The sequence below is a fragment of the Octodon degus genome, unplaced genomic scaffold (assembly GCF_000260255.1).
Source record: "Octodon degus isolate 3935 unplaced genomic scaffold, OctDeg1.0 scaffold00064, whole genome shotgun sequence".
Lineage (NCBI taxonomy): Eukaryota > Metazoa > Chordata > Mammalia > Rodentia > Octodontidae > Octodon > Octodon degus.
In genome coordinates, this window is record NW_004524640.1 from 9,071,136 (window position 1) to 9,085,963 (window position 14,828).

Genomic DNA, 14,828 nt, shown 5'->3' on the forward strand with positions numbered 1-14,828 from the left:
AGAAGAAGAAAGAGGAGGAGAAGGAGAAGAAGGAGAAGGAGGAAGGAGAAGGAGGAGAAGGAGAAAAGAAGAAGAAAGAGGAGGAGAAGGAGAAGAAGGAGAAGGAGGAAGGAGAAGGAGGAGAAGGAGAAAAAGAAGGAGAAGGAGAAAAAGAGGAGGAGGAGGAGAAAGAAGAAGAGGAAGAGGAAGGAAGAAGAAGAAGGAGAAGGAGAAGAAGAAGAAGAAGAGCCAGCCAGTTAGCTCAGCAGGCAACAGGTTTGATCCCTGGTGTGTCGTGCCAGGCCTGCCCCTGGGGCACACTGAGAAGGTGAATGAGACTGAATGTGGTTGGTGTGTGCCTGTAATCCCAACACTTTGGGAGGCTGAAAACAAGAGGATCACTATGAGTCCAATCTATGTAATGAGACCCTGTACACCCTGTAGACCCTGTCCTAAACTAAAAAAAAAAAAAAAGGATTATATATTAGAAACTTGCCTACAAAGGCTATAAGAATAAATTTTGTAATTGACAGGAAGATGATGATGTAAAACTTCACTGTTATACACAAAAAAATTATTAACTGAGGGTGAAAATAAATGGGAGGATCTGATATGAAAAGACATGTCAAAGGCCGTGACTAATCTGTTGGTCATTCTTTCCTTCCATGATGGGGAAGTTGCTGGTAAATAAGATAAGAGTTGACCGGTAATTGTGCCAATAATTATGATACATGATAGCGGATGGAAACACGTCCACTGATAATGTGGTATTTCTCATTAGTTATTGCCTGCCCTGAACAATTTGCACTTAGTGATGAGCTGGAGATAACAGCGAATGACCTGATTAGAAACACATTTCTTAGGTAGGAATCTAAGGCAATGTCATAGACCCTGGAAGAAGTCATTAAAAAGACAGTTGGCTCATGGTGGTGTTTCTCCCTGACCTATCCTCAGATGAACAGTAGGAGCCATATGGCATCCTCAGACCAGAATAATTCAAAGAAGGCTTAATGAAGGGATTATTGGGAAAGATATAAGCAATATGTAGGAACACCACAAGGAATGTTTTACTATCCCAGGGAGGGGACTGTGGGTTATTACATCCCTTGACCCAAAGAAACCGAGGGTATTCACACCCCTGGATGGAGAGGGCAGTATTCACACCCCTGAGATGGGAACTTTCGCTCGTGCACATCATCGACACAGAGGGAGCTAGAAGCATAAGCACCCATCTTTGCTATCCGATTATGGGAGGAAACTCCACAACCAGTCCCAGCTGGAAAACAGAGGATGAGGCTGCTCCAGCCCACACAGACCAGCGTGCTACAGCCAGAGTAGGAGGGGAAGGTACAAAGTGGACGTGAGTGGACGATGGCGAGGTCTGGCTGACCCTGCCCATCGTACCCTTCCTTATCTACTCTTGTCCTGCATCCAGGGAGAAGATCCCATGTGCTCAAGATAGCGCTAATATCACTGTGCCACCATATTGATACGGACCCGCGCTCACCTGAGAAGCGCTGGCTGCTATGGGCTTTCCACACAAGGTAGCGGCGAGGGTGGTGAGTTAAACAATACACACGTAATTGGTGTAGTCCCTGTACCGACCAACGGTCATCAATTCAAAGCTGGGAATTCAAGCAATTTTTCCCAGCATATTAGACAAATTGGGGTCTTTATTTAGTGGGAGGACACAAGACTTTATGCCTGTAGGATTTGAGTCCTTGTTACATCGGGTTATCTCAGGATTCCATGGACCAGGAAATACCAAGAGGCCACTGTGTGAATCACCGTGGTTCCAGACACTGTGTCTCTTCCATGTAGCAGGATTCTACTTCCTCTTGGGGGGGGGGGTCTGTCACTCTACAACAAAACAACCCTTCTTTCCACCTGTTGCCTCAAAGGCACAGGGAGTCTCAAATGACTACCTTTTTTTAAATGTCACCTTGCCATATTGCACAAGTTTTGATGCTTTCTATTGTCATTTGCTTGCAAGTCTTCTTTAAATTCAATTATGCTTATCTCCTTTGAGCCTGCGGTCGCAGGATCTGTTTTAAAATTTCTAACTGTATGAGCAGTTTTAAAAATATCTTAGTTGTTAAATACAACAATGTAGAAAACGCATAAAAAGAAAAAATAGCTTGAAATTAACAAACCAGGCTTTCAAAATCAGAAGTGAAATAAAAAGGAAACGGACAATAGAATTAGCTCAAGAAGAGGAGGAATGTGGGCTCAAAGATAAGCCCACAATTCAACATCAGCAACAAGATACACAATAATGAAAGTCAATCTACCTAAAAATAGCTCTTTTGGGGAGTCAATGAGAATACAAAGAAGAAAATATTGTACTCAAAGTGAAAAAAGACTGTAACTATAGATAAAGCAGAGATTTAAAAGATGCACAGAGAACTCTGTCAAAAGCTTTATATCATCAATTTAAAAGTTTACATTACAGGGCTGGGGAGATGGCTCAGTAGAATAAGTGCTTCCCTGGCAAGCAAAAGGGTCTGAGTTCAATCCCGGTTCTGCCAAAAAATAAAAATAAATAAAAGTTTACATTAAAAATACTTCAGAGAATATAATTTGGTGGAGAAAGTCAGGAGAAATAGCAGCCTGGATTTTCTTGCATGGTTAAGGGGGTTGAAGCAGCAGCGCTACCTTGCTGGACATGCGCAGCCTTACAGAACAACCTCGATGCTGTCTTGGCGCATTGTGGGCAGCTGTAACAGAACACCGCAGACTGAGAAATTCGAAGAGTGGAAATGTGTTCCTCCGTGTTCTCGGGCTGAAGGTTCAAGACGAAAGCACCAGCCACTTGGCTACAGTGTTTCAGCTATCACCATGGAGACACAAAGCCAGGTCCTTCGAGGGGAGGGACCCTACAGTCATGCGAGGCAGAAGAACCAAAGAGTGAGCCTGCGAAAGAGTTCTCTTACAGCAGCACTAAGCCTTCCCTGCAGGCTCTGCTTAAAATCTTGTTCGGATGATTTTCAGATTTACGCCCCTCCCGGAAGATCCCACCTGCTACCATTACGGTGCTGTGGATTAAGTTTTCAACACAGGAATTCTGAAGGACACATTCGGATCGCCGCAAAACCCAAACAAACCAAAAAATGGTACAAATAATGAAAAGGAGGAACCAATACAAACATAGAAATTTTAGCAAACTCCATCAAAAAGGTTAAAAAGAGCCAAAACACAGTGATACAAATGCCTGTTAGGTTTAACCTAGGCATACACAGAAGGCTCAACATTTAAACAGATACAAGTGTTATTCATTATGATACAAAAAAATAAAACAGGAAACTATACATCATTCTAAAAGAGGTGGGAGGAAGAATTTGATATGACTTAAAATCCACCAGTGATTTAAATTGTACTCTATACACATAAACAGTATCTCTCAGTATACTGAGACTAAAAGCATGACTTTAACATATAGTAAATGTCACCTTCAATGAAACCTAGAAGCAAATACCATTCTTTTTATTTTCCTGTATTTTTAAGGAAGGGTCTACAAGGTTGTTTAAGGTCACACTACTAGATCGGCCTCGTGGTGATTCTCCTGTTTACAGCCTCCCAAGTGCTAGGATTACAGGCCCGTGCCACCACACCCAGTCTCAATTGCTGTCTCAGTGCACCCACCCCACGAGTGGGGCTGGCATGGCAGGCCCCGGGGATCGAACCCCAGGCCCCTGCACCTGCTTGCAGGTGCTTTAATCCACTGAGCTCTATGGCCAGCCCTCACAAATACCATTCTTAATGGCAGAACATTAGCATACTAACAGGAGTTCTTTGGGAAGATACAAAAAAAGGAGGAATTCCCATGGTCACTCAGCTACTCAACCAGCAGACATGTAAGCACAAGGCTGGAAACAAAAGCCTGTTACCATTTAAATTTAACATAATTGTCTATATTGAAAATCCAATAGAATATTGAGGCAAACTATTAGATGTGGTAATGATTTCCACTATGTGGCTGATTATATAAATACCAAGAATGGATGGCTTTTCTACAGGAATAATCAATTTCAAAACAACTGTTAAAAGGAGGGCTAACTTACAACATCAGCTGATATCTTTAAGCCACTTAAAAAGAAATCTATCTAAAGATATACAGGATTCCTGTGCGTACAATTCTAAAGCAATGGAAAAAATGAAAGGCAACTAACGTTAAGAGGGAAACCACACATGTTCGTGACTCGGAAGCTAAGCTCATACAAATGTCAGTTCTCTGAACTGACCCGGAGATGACCACTGGTCTGATGTAATTTAAAAAATTCTAATAGTTTCTTTCTGCTGTCTTGTTTTGTTTTGCTAGGAGATTTGTCTGCTTAGTCTAAAATTTATACAGAAGAGATTAGGACCTAACATAGTCAGTGAAGCAGCTCCTGAGGGAGTATAAAGTGATGGCTGATTCTCCCCAGGGAGAAAGACGTATTTATAAAGCCAAGGAAACAAAAATAAGGGCTGTGGGCCCACGGATGGGCAGTCCACTGATGAGCCAGAGTAAAGAGCACAGAAGTACCACGCTCTCGTGGAATTCGGTGCTTGAGGATGTAGCTTTGCTGATTGGTGGGAAAGAGAAGCAAAACCTGAGGCCAGTGTTTGGCAAGTGAGCAATTACATGGAGCTCAAGTCGAATGGGAATGGAGCCCACATGTGAACACTCCAGATGGCCAGATTAGATGCATGAAGTTGTAATGGAAAGCGATACTTGGAGAATGTTTATAGAGTTCTGTCTACCTAATCTTGGGTTAGGAAGGGTGTCTTAAATAAAACAAAAATAAATAACTATTAAAAGTGTGACTACAAGGGATGACCAAATAGCTCACCAGATTAAAGTACCTGTAAGCAGGCGCAGGGGCCAGGGGTTCGATCCCCAGGCCTGCTGTGCCGGCTCCGCCCCCAGAGCATGCTGAAAGGCAATTGAGACTGGGCATGGTGGCGAGCGCCTGTAATCCCAGCTCTTGGGAGGTTGTAAACAGGCAGATCACTATGAGTCCAATCTAGTAGTGAGACCCTGAACACCCTGTAGACCCTGCCCTAAAATACAAAAAAAGAAAAAAGAAAAATGTGACTACTCTGTATTTAAGATAATCCCTACCAAAAGACACAAAAAAAGATAACCGAACACTGACCATTTGCAAGACATACAACCAATAAACTATTAATAGGTTAAGACTATATAAAAACACACAAGAATTCCCACATCTTGGTAAGAAAATGCAGTTATATAATAATGAAGCAAAGTCACGAATAGGAATTCCACTAATGAGGAAAAAACAAATTGGCAATAAATCTATGAAAGATGCTCAGGGGACAAAAGAGAAATGCAAATTAGTTCAATCTCTTTGGAAGACGATTTCTGATTACTTTGTACTTTGAAGAGCATTCGAGTATTTTACAATTCAAGAGTGAACTCTTGCATACTCCCAGGACCCCACGCAAGCACAGTGGTGGCATCTCTCTTAGTAACAGCTCCTGGCATATGCATGTAATACAGTGCCTGCCTTGAGCCCAGGAAATATGCCCAGTGGTTATAGCTCAAGGACCACATGAGCGATTCTCAGAAACATAATTAAATCAGAAAAAATCAAGCACTGGAAGACAAGATTCTATTATTATATAGCTTAAAATTATGATTAAAAAATAGCAAATGTGCTGCCATGGAGATAGCTCAGTGGTCTAAGTGCCTGCCTAGGCAAGCGCAAAGACCCAGGTTCAGTCCCCGGTACCGCATGCTGCACCGGCCCCACCCCAGGTGCACTGAGTCGACCACCGAGACCAGGCATGGTGGCTCATGCCTGTAATCCCAGCACTGGGGAGGCTGAAACAGGAGGATTGCTATGAGTCTGGGCTGCATAGTGAGACCCTGTATGGAATACATAAAATTTAAAAAAAATAGCAAATGCAAATTCAGGACAATAGTTATGAATAGGATGGAGGTAGGGGAATGGGAACAGCAAGGAGAGAAAAATAGAAGGCAATTTGACCTTATACTTGAGTTTGAGTGGACGGTTCACAGCATTTTGGTGTATTATGTTTTAAGCTTTCATCCATGTTACACATTTGCACCTCTCAAATATAAATTAAAGAGATCTTATGGGTTAAAACCTTCTAAATCAGCTTCCATGGGAGGCTCACATTCTTTATCAGTTTCTTTGGCTTCATTTTGTGTGAGTTGGTTCTTTGGTCTATCATGGCCAAAGAGCATTCATTCTGTCCACACTGTGGGCCACTGCAGAGTCTCGCAAAACAATTTTATTAGTATATATTAATTGTGCATATTAATCGGGTATAGTGTGATTTTTCCACACATCTGTCTAGCATATGTGATCAGATCAGAGTAATTAACATTTACACGTCTGGATCTGTAAGCAACATGATTGGGATCTTCAAGCTCCTGTCTTCCAGGTCTTCATAAAATGCAGACTAGGTTATTAGGAGCCATAGCTACCCATGGTGCTGTAGGACACCAGGATTTATTCCTTCTGTCCAACTGTGTTTTGCTGCCTGGAGTCACCTTTCTCCATTCCCCTTCTCTTGATTCCTTCTAGCCTTAAGGAATCTCCACTCTGCGCTCAGATGGGCTTTTACAGCCTGCTCACGTGAGGGACAGCGTGTAGCATTTGCCCTGCTGTGTCTGGCCTATTGCACTTAACACAATGGCTTCCAGTTCCATCCATGGAACTATGCAGTCTTGGCCAAAGTGACCCTGATCAACTCTAACTCTCTGTCTCTCTGTCTCTCTGTCTGTCTGTCTGTCTGTCTGTCTGTCTCTCTCTCTCTCTCTCTCTCTCTCTCTCTCTCTCTCTCTCTCTCTCTCTCTCTCTCTCTCTCTCTCTCTCTCTCTCTCTCTCTCTCTCTCTCCCTCTCTCTCTCCCCCCCCAGCAAGGTGTAGCAGGATGGCATTTGACCTCTGCAGCACTGGACCATGCCAGTAACTCTGAGAGGGACTGACTTCTATTCTTTGTAGTGACCGCTGCCGCAACCTGGACCCACCTCAGCCTGTATTCCCTGCTTTCTTGGCTCGTGTGCTGACACGAGGGGTTTTCTGGAAAGACAAGGCAGGATGAGGCTGTGGCCGGGCGAGCCTCCCCATGGAAAAGAAAGGCCAAGGCAAGAGGCCAAATCTAGCAAAGTTGTCGGGAAGGACTTGGAGGTCTTTTGCCAAGCTGAAAACTTGGGGACTTTCCATTCATGACATTCTGGTTAGTATTCATTTTCCCTGCAAGCAAGTGCAGTAATACCTTAAAGGTGCTGTGGTTGAAGCCTAATCTGTAGAGGCAAGGAGGGGTGGACAAAAGGAAGGAAGTGTGGATCCAGCTGGGTGTGGAAGCCTCGGGGAGCAGTCGACTCGTGCCCAAAAGGAAAAGCAGGCCCCTCAGAAGCTGCCCTGAAGCCAAGAAAGGCCCTGTGGGGGGAAGTGTGGGTCTGTCTCCGCCATCTCCTCAATGAATGACTGGGGAGGAGACTCAGTTTCCCCATCTGCAAAATGACCTAGTAATAGAAGCAGTTTCCACCATAATAGAGTTTTTATAAAAATAAGAAAATATAATTTGTATAGAGCTTGCCAGAGATCACCCACTCAGTAAAAACAAGACAGCCTAGAAAGGGTCACTTAAGCTTTTTTTGAGAACCCAGGGCCTTGTGCATGCTAGGCAAGAGCTTTATCACTGAGCTACGTACCCAGCATTCCCTAAACTTTGATAAGAAGAAATAAGGAATGCGGAGGAGTTTGTAATAGAGACTGGGGCCAGGTATAACAGGGCACTATGGCGGGCCCTGGGGCACTCTGAGGGGATTATGGGTCCCTCCATCCAATTTCCCAACACCTCCTCACCTTGCCAGACTGGGCTCAGGAACTGTTCCTTCAAGACAGCAAACTGCCACCCGAGAAGCACAACACAGCCTGGGAACCATATGGTGACGTGGCCGTGGCTGTTCAGCGGCCTTTCACAAGCTGTTTACGAGAAGTCATCTCCATGTTCCCTGAGGACAGTCTGGGCTCCTTCGCCCAGTGGACATTTAAATAATGCATACTTGGCGCCACCTGACACCAGGGGGAGGTCTGGGGAGTTTGGCTGGGCCTTCTGCACCCCCTTGCTTGGCTATCAAGGCCTCGAGGAGCGACTGAGCTCTCACAGCTCCTCGCAGCTCATAGCCTCCCTAACCGGGCAGCCAGAAGCCAGAATCTGTGCAGCCAAGTTGCAGGACCGCAGGTCAGTGCAAGTGAGCGTGCGTGCGTGCATTTGTGCCTGTGTACGCTTGCGTGTGAACGTGTGCGTTGGCAAGGGACTGGGGTAGGACACACCACAGCCCCAGAAGCTGCTTCAGATGGACAAGGACGACATCGTGCAGAGACAACAGAATATTCCCGAAATCTGAAGCAAGAGAACAACAATGCTGGGTGAAATAAATCAGACACACCAGCTTAAATATGCCACGGTCTTTCCTATGTGATAAATCCAAAGCATAAATAATTTAGACTACAAAATTGAAGACAGATGATAGAAAATGGGGATGGATCTTTTGCTAATGTGAATGGGACCAAGAGATGGAAGAGGAAAAAAAAAAAGAATAGACACTCTTAACCACTGAATAAATGTATATTCCCAAAACAACAATAGAAAAGAATCAGCCCAGAGACCGGGCTCCAGCGCTGCTGGTGCACTTGTTTTCACACGCACCTTTCTTCTTTTAGGAGTGATTGTTCTTATTCACCTCGTTTAGTTGTAACACCCTTGCTGCTATGAGGGGCCGACTCTGTGTCTTGCGTGGTTTTGCAAACTTCTCTCTCGGCCTGTCCCCATCTCTCTGTCCCAGGGTGACTTGGCACCTCACTGTGGCTGTGCAGAGTTGCTTCCAGTGTGCATTCTGTTTTCTATATTCTGGAAAGATGTCGCTCCGTGCTTGGAACAGAAAATCCCAGGGAATCCCCTGTGTAATTGATTACGGGAACTCAACCTTTCCCGAGCTGCTCTCAGCCTATTTCCTTATTTTCCTCCCACATAAATAACCTGCCAGAGCTGGTTGTGAAGCTCCTGTCTTAGCTCCAAGCCTGGCCTTCTATGCCCTACTTGGCTCTGGCTTCCTGCACCAGAGACAGCAGCACCAGCTGGACAGTACCCCCAACCCAGAGGCCTGAGGCTCTTTGCTGAGCTCCTCCTCATTTCTAAATTTTTGTAATTCTAAACCCTTCCCTTTGTTCCACAGCCTGGCTGCTTCCTGCTGTGGCTGCCTGCAGGCACCTTCAACTTTCTTTCTCTGTCTCTGTCTCTGTCTCTGTCTCTGTCTCTGTCTCTGTCTCTGTCTCTCTCTGCCTCTCTCTCTCTCTCTCTCTCCCTCTCTCTCTCTCTCTCTCTCTCCCCCCCTCCTTCTCTCTCTCTCTCCCTCTCTCTCTCTCTCCCCCCCTCCTTCCTCCCCTATCCCCTCCATCTTTCTTTTAGAGTTATTTCATTAACAACTTTATACTTAAGTAACAATTCTTGGTGGGAAACTCTCTCCAGTCAAATAACTGTCATGCCTTCTGTCCCTGGATGGGCCCCTGGCAGCCGCAATAAACACGAACTACTTATATGTAGTGCTTTATCATGATGCAGGCCTTGGAAGGTCTCTAACTCCGTCCGCATCCACTCCTGGAGTACAGCATGGCTGTACTTCCTCGCCTCTGCTCCCATGCTCTTGGCTCACAAAGCTCGGCCTAGGGGCTGGGGAGATGGCTCAGTGGAATAAGTGCTTCCCTGGCAAGCGCAAGGGCCTGAGTTCAATTCCTGGTTTCAAAAACAAAACAAAGCTCTTCCTGCTGGACTGCTCTCGTTGCCCGGGAATGATCACAGGTGTGTGAATTGATCGGGAACCACCTTGCTCCTTATTTTTGCCTTCTTAAAATGTGAAGTTGATGCTCATATTAACTCCATGTCATCAACAAGGACCTGAAACCCCTGGGGATCCAAAGCTCTGTGGGAGGACATGAAAGCGTAGGTGGCCGGGCCAGGTAGTAGCTGGCTCCAAAGCTGTGTGCTACCCTTCTTGGCTGAGAGTGGGGCAGGAAAGACCAAGTTTAAGTCCAATTCTTTCTTTAAAAAACAAAACAAAACAAAACAAAACATTTATTTATTTATTTATTTATTTATTTATTTATATATCTATGTATGTAATTGGTACAGGGTCTCACTACGCAGCTCAGACTCGAGATCCTCCTGTCTCAGCCTCCCCAGTGCTGGGATTGCAGGAATGCGCCACCATGCTCAGTTTAGGTGACTGTCTCTGCCCAGGGCCGGCACAGCATGCAGTATCAGAGATCAAACCAGGGTCCTTGCGTTTGCCAGGCAGGTGCTTAGACTACTGAGCTATCTCCCCAGCCCTTCAGTCCAGTTCTGACTCTGAGAAAATGAGTGGCCACCTCGCTGAAGGACTGGATGGGTGGACCTTGTGAAATGGTGACTGGAAGAAGGGCAGGGAAAGAGCCATAAGCCAGGCACTCATTTCCCCTGGGGTCTGCGGAGGTTGAAGGGATCATCAGTAAGAGCTGCCCTGGGTGCTGAGGGGCAAGGGTAGAACATGAAACAAGCCTCGGTAGAGGCTGGAGCACGGGAGCAACAGCCTTCGCCGGACAGGGCTGCAGCGAGCCACGGTGCTCAGGGGAGGGTTGGCAGTGCCAGCAGTGGGTGGCTGGAGGTCTGAGGCGAGTGTCAGCAGGGTGGCCCCCTTCCCAGCGCTGTGCAGGACCCTGCTCCAGGCCTTTCTCCTTGGTTTAGGGTGGCATGGTGTTCTCCGAATGTGTGTGCCCTGTGGGACTGGCGCTCACCCGATGACCCCATTAAGCTGGATTCTTCTATAAGTCCCTGTCTTTAAGTAGGGCCACATTTAGAGCATGTGGGCTGAGGGTAGGGTGGAGAACTGAAGTCGATGCATCACAGGAACATAAGGAACAGTCAGAGAAGAGATGGAGGCAGGGACTCTGACCAGGCCACGAGTCCAGGAAAGGATGGGCAGCACACAGAAGCCTGCAGAGGATAAGTGCAAGAACTCTGGGGTGTGTTCCAGGATCTGGGGGCCGGGGGTCCCAGGGCCCCTGGCTTCTGGCAGTGACTGGGATGAGGCAGGAAGTTGACATGCTAGACCCAGGCCCCACACTCTCTTGGGGAAAGAGGTGACCAGCCTGGGGCTACTCTTATTGGCAGTTGGGTGACTACGAGGCTGACTCTCCTACAGGGTTCATGTTAGGCAGCCCTGGGGTGGGTGGGTTCATCCTACTAGAAGTACAGGGCAGGTGGCCCCCAAGACCATGGTAGCAGTTGGTCATGCCAAGCGCCACTGATTTCGCAGCTCAGAGTCGGAGCAGGGTTTGGTACCAGATTTGCTACCACTCTCGTGTCGTCTGGGTATCCTGTACCAGCTGCAGAGCAAGGACCCTGGGGCTGCTGCAGGATAGTCCCTTTGATAGATGACACAGAATTTCTGCACCTACAGAAAGTCCAGTTCCACAGCAGGTCACCCACCTAGCAGACACACAAGGAGCCGTGCTGGGGGCCAAGTCTCTGAGAAGCCCCATCTAGATGTGGCCTCAATGGTTTGGAGGCCGTGGTTGGTGACCCCTCATAAACTGAACCCACTCCCCCTCCTCCTTCGTTTCCTTCACTCTCAACCGTCCCTGCCCTGCTGGCGAGACCATCCAGCATGAGTGACCATGTGCCTGCTGCTCCTCACCAACCTGTACTAATCACCCCACAACACACGCTCACCACTTCCCCCCAGTGTACACAGGGAGCTATCAATTCGAAGGAATCAAATTATGCAACAGAGAGAGAGAGAGAGAGAGAGAGAGAGAGAGAGAGAGAGAGAGAGAGAACAGTGACCCTCTGGCCCAAACCACAGCAATACCCTACAGAGAGGCAAGGTCTCCAAGGGTCTCCAAGGCCCCTAGGGATCAGGTATTTGAAACTAGAGAGAGTGAGGGAGCACCCACGGGGCCCAGACAGGGTGTTTGGAGTGAGAGGAGATTCCCAGCATGGGACAGGGGTCCCGTGGGCCTCAAGCTCCACCCCTTCTCTGCCAGCCTCTCATCCTGACCTGGGCCAGTCCTCAGACTTCAAGTAGTCCAGGCCCCAGCCTAGCCCAGCCTCTCTGGGCATCCTCATGACCCCCTGCCCTCCTCTCATCCTTGGGGCCAGCCAGGTTTTGGGGATCTGGGGTCCACACATATGGGACAGCTGAATTCCTACCTTGCTCCCCAAGCCAGGGTCTCTGTCCTACAAAGCTCAAGTTGGAGGCCCACACCTGGGGCTCTGGGACCCGGCTCCCTGTGAAGAGCCTGTCCTCAGAACCACCCCACTGGGCCAGCCACTGTCATCAGGCTGGCCTGGGGACACCCCTCTCTTAGGTGACTCTTCTTGCTACTAGTGACTGCTCACATCCCTGGGCTCTGAGGTCTCTTACTAGGGACCTGGTTAGAGTGGGTGGGCAAGGATTATCTGGAACCCTTCCCTTCAGAGTAGCTGCCTGATCTGCCCTCCTCAGATCAGGCTCTGGTGAGCTGTTATCTTCCTCAGGACTCTAACCCACACTGCCTGCTTCCTGGTATCTCTTCCATCGTCTTGGCCCACCCTCCACAAGCAGCCCACAGTTTCAGGGTGGAGGTGAGGCCTCCCCCACAGTTCCCCATTTTTAGCTTGGGAGGTTCCTGCAGAATGGAGCTGTGTGCTGTGTACTTTTTTTTTTCTTTTCATGCCTCAGGTTTATTTGTACAAAGAGCACAGGAGGACACCAGCCCCCCACAGATGGCACCCCAGGGGTCACACCAGTCCTTCTGTTTTTACATTAGCAGACAAGAGGTTTCACTGTGGAGCTTTCTTGGGGGCCTGAGCACCTTTGGGAGCCTGGGCTGGAGCAGAAGCTGAAGGCTGGGCCTTGGCTAGAGCCTGGGCTTTTGGCCGGCAAGGCCTGCGACCCTTGGCAATGCAGGTACAGATATGCTTCCCAAGCTGGGGTAGGCAATATAGGCAAGTTGAGCGAGCCTGCGGTTTACTCCTTTTGGAATGACCTTGGGCTTTTCCTCCTTGGGCTTGACGAGGGCCTTGATAGCCTCGGCGTGTGCACGCATGGCCTGGCAACGGTTGCCTGGAACCTCCTTTTTTAAGGCCTGGAATCAATTAATAAGATTTTTTTAGTTTTATGGTTCTTTAAAAATTCTATTGAGAAAGAAATAGCAATGAGACAGTTTCAAAACAGGTTAGTATGACAGTTACAATAATTAATACATTGCATATTATTATCTTCATAGTAGTTACTTATGGTACAAGATGCAGACATCATATCTTCTCTAAACACTATTAGTATAAATCTTTCTTCTCATTGAACTAAGAGAAAGTAGCTGTATATCTTTCATAACTATTTTGTAGACCAACTTTTTTTTTTTTTTTCTGGAACTGGGGATTGAACTCAGGCCCTTGAGCTTGCCAGGGAAGTGCTTAGTCCACTGAGCCATCTGCCCAGCCCCGGCTTGTATCTTCTCGAAGCCCTTCTTGTGCTTCTTAGCAAAATGCATGTTCCTAAGGAACTTGGGACTTACCCCCTTCAGAGATTCATATCTTTGTGACCGAGGTTTCTTGATGCCTTTTCTATGCCATTTTTGGGACTGGTTGTGAGTGATGTGGTTCTTGGATTTGGCTGTAACTGCACTGTAAACCATGGCAACCAAGCCTATGTGCACTTTTATAGCCCAGGAAGAGCTGGTGGCCCAAGGGGCACCCGTAGAGATGGCCCAGCAAGAAGGGGGGTGGGTCCTAGGCTGCCAAGCACAGACTGATTCTCTAGGCCAGGAGGGCAGAGAGGGTCTCAGTGCCAAGGGTGCTAGTTCCTTCCACAAATCACGAAAGAACCCCTTCTCTGAGGGGGCCCAGGGCTGGTCCATGCTAACCGCCCTGGGAGTCTTTGTCCCTACCATCTGTTCCAGCTCCCTACCTAGGTGAGGGCGCCCCATGCCCACCCACCTGGTCCCACCTTGCCCCACTCCTTCTTCCCCTGGATGATGTGACCACCAAGCACTGTGATTCTGTCTCTTAAACAGCTCTACAGTTCACTCTTCCCTCATCCTCACCAATGCTGTCCCAAGCAGGGAGCACTGTAGCCCACATGGTGATGTGACGTCCCTCCTCACTTCCTGTTCTCAGCTGCAGCCCTCTTTCCAAAGTGCAGCTCTGGTCACGGGATGCCCTGCAGGAGCCTCTCACCATTTCTCGGGGGCCTGACAAAGTCCTGGATCCTGGCTGCAGCTCAGAATCTCCCTGGAGTTGGCCCTCACTGCATCCTCTTTTCTTGCAGTCCCTGCTCTTCTTTCCTCCTCTGGGCTCCATCCTGGCTTCCCCCAGTCCCCTAAATGCAAATAACTACTCTTTCCAAATGACTATACAGGCAGTAGATCCAGGTGAAAATTCAGAAAAGCCCACACAACCCACCTGGTTGCTGTCTCTCAACCTCTCCACCCCGTACCCGAACCTATTTTTTCCTTTTCTTGTGATAGTGGGGATTAAACCCAGGGCCTTCACACTGAGTTACATACCCAGCTTCTTTTATTTTCTATTTTGAGACAGGGTATGGCTAAGTCACTGAATCGCCCAGGCTGGGTGTGAGCTTGTGGGCGTCCTGCCTTAGCTCTCTGGAGTGCTAGGGTTGCAGGCTCGTGTCCTCACATCCTGCTTTCCTGTCCCTTTTGTTAGGAGTCACACTCACTTTCCTCCCAGCTGGGACAAAATGCCTGACACAACTCAAAGGAGGAGAGGATTATATGGGGCTGGGCTTTTATTTCATGCTTGGTTGGCACCAAGGCCGGATGGATGGTGAGGGGC